Genomic DNA, 7380 nt, shown 5'->3' with positions numbered 1-7380 from the left:
CCACGTATGTCCTGTACACAAAAAGCAGGACAAATCCAACCCGGCCAATTACCACCCCATCAGTCTACTCTTGATCATCAGTAAAGTGATGGAAGGTGTCATCAACAGTGCTATCAAGCAGCACCTGCACAGCAATAACCTGCTTAGTGACGCCCAGTTTGGGTTCCGCCAGGACCACTCTGCTCCTGACCTCATTACAGCCTTGGTTCAAACATGAACAAAAGAGCAGAATTCCAGACGTGAGGTGAGAGTGACAGTCCTTGACATCAAGGCCTCATGCAACTGAGTGGGATATGAAACAGCCCTTGCAAAACTGGAATCAATGAGAATTAAGAGGAACATTCCCTGCTGGCTAGAATCATACCTGTCATATCGGAAGGTGATTATTGGAGATCGCTCATCTCAGCTCCAGGACATCTCTGCAGGTGTTGCTCAGGGTAGGGTCCTTGGCATAATCATCTTCAGCTTCTTCATCAATGGCCTTCGCCCATCATAAGGTCAGAAGTGGGGATGTTCACCAATGATTGCACAATGTTCAGCACCATTCATGACTCCTCAGATACCGAAGCAGTCCATTTCAAATGCAACAAGATCTAGATAAAATCCAGGCTTGGGCTGCCAATTTAGCCACTGAATCTAGGTGTTACCATTGACCAGAAACTCACTGGACTTGCCACATAAATACAGTATCTGCAAGGTCAGGTCAGAGGCAAGGAATACTCAAGCGAGTAACTTACCTCCTGACTCCCCAAAGCCTGTCCACCATCTATAAGGCACAAGTCAGGAGTGTGACGGAATACTCCCCACTTGCCTGGATGGGTGCAACTCCAATAACACTCAAAAAGCTTGATACCATCCAGGACAAAGAAGCCCACTTGACTGGCACCACATGAACAAACATCCATTCCCTCCATCACTGATGCTCAGTAGCAGCAGTGTGTACTATCTAGAAAAAGACAGCACCTTCCAAACCCTATGACTATTTCCATCAGGAAGGACAAGGGCATCAGACACATGGGAACACTTGCAAGTTCCCCTCCAAGCCACTCACCATCCTGACTTGGAAATATATCCTTGTTCCTTTATTGTTGCCAGGTCAAAATCATAGAATTCCTTCCCTAACAGCATTGTGGGCTAACCCGCAGCACATGGACTGCAGCAGTTCAGGAAGGCAGCTCACCATCACCTTCTCAAGGGCAACTAGGGACAGGCCATACATGCTAGCCCAGCCAGTGATGCCCACATCCCATGAATGACTTTTTTAAAATCCTGTTATCTTGGACTTCATGCCCAGCATGGAATGTGTGATCCCTGGCTCTCAATGTCATCTGGCCCCATCCCCAACTCTGCCTCCTCAAATATCTACTTACTCCATCTCTCCTCTATCAGAGCTAAGCTATCACATAATCTTTTTAAACCCGAATTCTTAAACACATTCCATTAACTTTGTAGCTCACTCATGCCTAAGCAAGTAAAAAACCTTGCTCAAACATTTCCCAACTCAAACATTAAAGGCATTTAATTGAAATAATAAACAGTTAAAACACAGAAATGTGAACTCTTGATGAAATCAGCGAAACTGGATCAATGGCTGCCAGGCTTTGAGTCAGCAGCAAAGATATAGACTTTTAATTATTAGTACCTGCACAGAGTTACTGCATTTGCTCATTAAAGTATGAATTTATTAATTCATTCTTGTGATTTATTAGTGTGTCTGTTACTTTATTGTACTAACTTGTTAGTAGCCCAATTTAATTAATAAATCAGTGATGTCGCCTGCTCTTAATTTAGCCATTTTCTAGGTCTTACAGCTTCATTAATATATTAATTTGTGATGCCTGAAGCACCGCACATTTATTGAATCATTGCAGCTCTGATTTTCCTTATATTTCTTTAACTTAGTGTCGGTAGTGATAATTATGGCCACTGTTGTTGAAGAATAGAGCAACTTATGTGTTCCAATTTAACCAAAGAGGCAGCTGATGTTGAATGTGGCATACAGGGAAATTTCTTCAGGAAATTCTTGGAACATTTGCATGGGGCCCCTCTGATCCATGTACCAGTAATCAAGTCTCCATACAATATGATCTTGGGCAGGCCATTGTAGACCACCTGGATATTTGACCTGCCAAAAGCAATTGACCTTGCAAGAAAATGGTCTCAATGCTGGTGATATTGGCTATTTCCAGGACATCATTGTTTGTGATGTGGGCCTGCCAACAGATCTTGAGGATTCTGAAGAGGCAATATTGGCTAGAAGGCAGACATGAATGTAGCGCAGGACCTACAACTTGGCACCATAGAGAAAGGTGGTGAAGACTATAGCTTTATACATTTTGTCTGTGCTCTGAGGTTGCTTCACTCATTTATAGAGTCTGATGAATGCATTATTTGTTTTTGAAAGTCTGTTGTGGCATCAAATGAGATGATACTCCCCAAACAGGTAAATTGCTTGACAACTTCCAGCTTGGTTCCTTCAATGGCAGTGCTTGAGGGAATGTGATTTTCTCAATATACAGGACGATGCAGGACTTCAGTTCCTTTAAAGTGATTATTCATCTGAAGAGTTATGCCACCTTAAAAAACATGATATGATACATTGCGAGTGGTCATGGAAAAGGACATAAGTAGCCCTCAGGTGAGGGTGCTTAATTGGGCAAGAGCCAATTACACTCAAATTAGACAGGAACTAGAGAATGTGGATTGGAAGTAGTTATTTGAGGGCAAATCTACCTCTGGCATGTGGGAGGCTTTTAAAGGCCAATTGACTAAAGTGCAAGCCACGCATGTCCCTGCAAAACTAAAGGATATGAATGGCAGGATTCAGGAACCATGGACGACAAGGGAAATTGTAAGGTTAGTCAAAAGAAAAAGGGAAGCATACGACAAGTCTAGGCAGCTACAAACTCACTAAGCCCTGGAAGTATACGGAGAAATTAGGAAGGAACTTAAATACGCACTTAGGAAGGTGAAAAGGGGCCACAAAATGTCTTTAGCAAACAGGGTCAAGGAGAATCCCAAGGCTTTTTATGTATACGTTAGGAGAAAGACGGTAACAAGGGAAAGAGTAGGCCCACTCAAGGATGAAGGAGGGAAGTTATATGTAGAGCCACAGGAAGTCGGGGAGATCCTGAATGAGTACTTTGTATCAGTTTTCACCAAGGAGAAGGACATGACTAATGTTGAGGTCAGGGATGAATGTGTGAATTCTCTAGAGAATGTCAACATATTGAAGGAGGAAGTTTTGTGAATCCTAAATTGCATTAGGATAGACAAGTCTCCAGGACCAGACGGGATCTATCCCAGGTTTCTCAGAGAGGCAAGGAAGGAAATAGCTGGGGCATTGGCAGATATCTTCACATCCTCGTTGACCACAGGTGAAGTTCCAGAGGACTGGAGATTAGCGAATTTTGTTCCCTCGTTTAAGAAAGGATGCAGGGCTAATCCAGAAAACTATAGGCTGGTGAGCTTGACGTCTGTGGTGAGGAAGCTCTTGGAGAAGATACTGAGGGACAAGATATATGCACATTTGGAAGAAAATGGACTAGTTAGTGACAGGCAGCATGGTTTTGTCCAGAGAAGGTTATGTCTTACCAAACTGATTGAATGTTTTGAAGAGGTAACGAGGATAATTGATGAGGGAAGGGCTGTGGATGTAGTTTATATAGACTTTAATAAGGTGTTTGATAAAGTCCCACATGGCAGGTTGGTACAAAAACCGAAATCACATGGGATTCGGGGTGGTCCGGCTAGATGGATAGAAAACTGGCTTGATCACAGAAGACGGAGAGTAGAGGTGAAAGTATGTTTTCAGAATGGAGACCGGTAACTAGTGGTGTTGCACAGGGGTCAATCTTAGTTCCTTTGTTGTTTGTTGTGTATATGAATGATCTGGAGGAAAATGTGGGTGGCCTGATAAGCAAGTTTGCTGATGACGCGAAGATTGGTGGAGTTGCTAATCGTGCCAATGATTGTGAAAGTATACAACAGAATATAGAGAGATTGGCGACTTCGGCACAGAAATGGCAGATGGAGTTTAATCCACAAATGCGAGGTGATGCATTTTGGAGGATCAAATTTAGGTGTGAATTATATTGTAAATGGCAGAACTCTTAGGAACACTAACATTCGAACAGATCTGGGTGTGCAGGTCCACAGTTCCCTGAAAGTGGCAACACAGTTAGCAAAGGTGATTAAGAAGGCATATGGCATGCTTGCTATCATCCACGGGGCGTGGAGTACAAGAGTTGGCAAACTAAGTTGCAGCTATATAAAAAACACTTGTTAGGCCGCATTTGGAGTATAGTGTGCAGTTTTGGTCACCACACGACCAGAAGAACGTGGAAGCTTTGAGGAGAGGACAGAGAAGGTTCACCAGGATGTTGCTTCGTCTTCAGGGCATTGATTATGAGGGAAGTTAAAAAGACTAGGATTGTTTTTACTGAAAAGATGGTGGCTGAGAGGAGACCTGACGGAGGTCTTATGAGAGGCATAGATAGGGTGGATAGTCAGAGGCATTTTCCCAGGGTTGAAGTTTCAATTACAAGGGGGCACAGGTTCAAGGTCAGAGGGGGAAAGTTTAAAGGAGATGTGCAAAGGAAGTTTTTCACACAGAGAGTGGTAGCAGCCTGGAATGCACTACCAGAAGAGATGGTGGAAGCGGGCACATTGAAGACATTTAAGAGGCACCTAAACGGGTACATGAATAGGGAGGGAATAGAGGGATATGGATCGAAAAATAGCAGGTTTGTTTTTAGATTAATTAGGGCATGATGGTCGGCACAGGCTTGGAGGGCCAAAGGACTTGTTCCTGTGCTGTACTTTTTCATTTGTTCATTTGTATTGCAGACCTGACTGGCTGTGGAACTGGAGTGCAGAGTCATCAGTGAAAAGAAGTTCATGAATGAGCTTTTCTTAAATTTTTGTGTGAGCTTGAAAACACCAGACATTGAAAAGGCCCCTTCAGCCTAGAAGTGTACGCAACCTCTGTCCTCAGGTTCTGCTGTTACCTGCTGCAGCATCATACTGATGAAAATGGTGAATAAGGTCAGGCTTCCTGACAGGGACTCAAGAGGTGACTGCTGTGCTTGACTACGCACCAAAGTTTGGAAAGTTTCTTCACCATGGACAGAAACCTGAATGGGTAACGAAGCTTTTCCAAGGATTTTCTAAAGGATTTCCCTTCTCTCTGTCAAATGCCTCGGTGAGACCGACAAAAGTGATGAACAGGTCTATATTTTGCTCGTGATCTTTCTCTTGTTTTCATCCAAATACAAAATCATGAGCTGAATGTTCCATTTTTTTGGCTAAGTATAAGTTGTTTCTCATTAACTATCAAACCCACCTTTTGGCAACACTCACATCTGATTTTAACTCCATTTTGCAACACCGTGTTCCTGGAACAATTTGCCACTCACTGGATAACCCTGAAAGATCAGCATTTCTGTCACCTATGTCATCTTTAAAAGACTACTGTGCATCCGGATGAGCACTGGCATTCCAAAGCTGCTGTATTCAGTCAAAGACAGAACCTGAACTTGTCAGAGACGGGAAAGATGGCACCAGGATTCTCCAGTCAGGGGAGTAGTGCAAAGGAGAAGAGTTCTCGTCCTGGGAGAATGACAGAGAAGGCCACACCACCAGATCCTGGCAGGCTGACTGCTGGGGCTCTTCTTGTAACACAAACCAAAGTGAGAGACAGAGAGACGGTAAAATGCCTTTCAGTTGTCTTTTTCAGAGAACTTGCTGTTACATCTTTCTGAGCCTAAGCAATTGCAGGGAGTAGACGTGGCCTTCTTATACAATATTGTAACAGAAACTTGTGTACACAGCATTTTTACAGTCATCAGTTCCTTAATGTGATCAACAGATGTCTTTTTTACAGAGAACTGAGCTTATTGTTAGCATCTATCTTCACGAAGTGCTGAAAAAATCAGTTCCCCTTCTATGATGCAAAATTGTTGCCCTGTAAGTAGCCATTAAAGACTTTAATTCTGACCTTATTAAGTCCCCTTTAACCTTTTCCTGCTTTGTAGGTTTCCACTGAACTCCACAGCTCCACAATTTGATTCTGTCACAACTACTAACAGAAGCAGAAAGAAAACGCTAAATGTATGACCCCCACAGGTTTGGAGATGAATTCAAAGACCATTCATTAGCGGGCACTTGTACCGATTGCTGAATACATGCAGAGCAGCATTGCAAACAAATGAAGAGCGCAAAGATAATTACTGGAAAAATAATGATGCCTTGAACAATACTAGTGCCCAGGGAGCCCAGCCATCCTGTTGCCCAACTCCAGCGGGTATTTTCAGGAGGATATTTGAGTTTGTCGACCTCCTTGCGGATATGGTCCATGAGGTCAGTAATCTCTTCTGAATTTTCAGGAATGTAGATACAACATTCCTTCCCAATTACAGCACAAGTATCCCTTATCTCTGTGAGGATTCAGTCTAGCGCAGTTTTCAGTTTTGCAGGGCAGTTGAGCAGAAAGTGACCATTTCAGCAATTATTTTATCTAGGGCCTGGGCTATATCATTGGCCACTTTTTCCAGAATGGAGTAGAGGAATTGAATTTCTGAGAAGGATTTATAAGTGCCGTAAGGCCAAGCACCAGAGGGCTATAAATTTGTCAATCTTGCTAATAGATCGTCGGTGGTGTGACAGGGATGACATGTAAGGAGCGCGCCACAATGAGTGGTACTACATAGGCTAGGTAACATGACTCAGTCCATGTTGGGGGTAACCAAGCATATGACTTGTGGCCGCAAACAAAGTAGGTACCATTATATGGAGTGAACTGTGCCATGGTCTCAGGGTACTATTGCTGTTTCCAGGTGCCATTGCTGGTGTAGTTAGCAAAGGTCAGTGAGCTGTTGGAGCCGTGTGTGAGGATGTCGGCATTGGAGAGCCCCTTAGTCAGGAAAGGCTGGGAGATCTTCCCTGGGAGGGGATAACAGTGACATTGTAATATTGCGAGCATCTGCTCTCACCTACCAGGGTGCCCATTCCGAGTGAGACAGACAGTACCATCAGGTCACCCCCACCCCTGTGGTATTGGTCATGGTGACATAAGGGGGAGTATGAAAAATGTTATAGTCGGGCTGATACCATCCTGCAAAGGCAGTCAGTTCATATCCCACGAATTTCCATCAGACCCTGTCTCTATCTGTAATCACCTTGCCCAGAACTGTTCTGTCTCTGCACCCATTCAGCTACCACTGAGATGCTAAATGGAATAGGGCGCAAAGGAATGCCCCCCTTGGAATGGGTCGGGATATGGGAACAGACCCAGCACCTGGAAAACATTGTTCTTGGCTGTATAACTGTAAGACAGATATAAGAACGTGTCAACAATCAATTCTCTTTTCACAACGACTG

The sequence above is a fragment of the Rhincodon typus genome, chromosome 14 (assembly GCF_021869965.1).
Source record: "Rhincodon typus isolate 14 chromosome 14, sRhiTyp1.1, whole genome shotgun sequence".
Classification (NCBI taxonomy): Eukaryota; Metazoa; Chordata; class Chondrichthyes; order Orectolobiformes; family Rhincodontidae; genus Rhincodon; species Rhincodon typus.
This window is presented reverse-complemented; position numbering follows the sequence as displayed.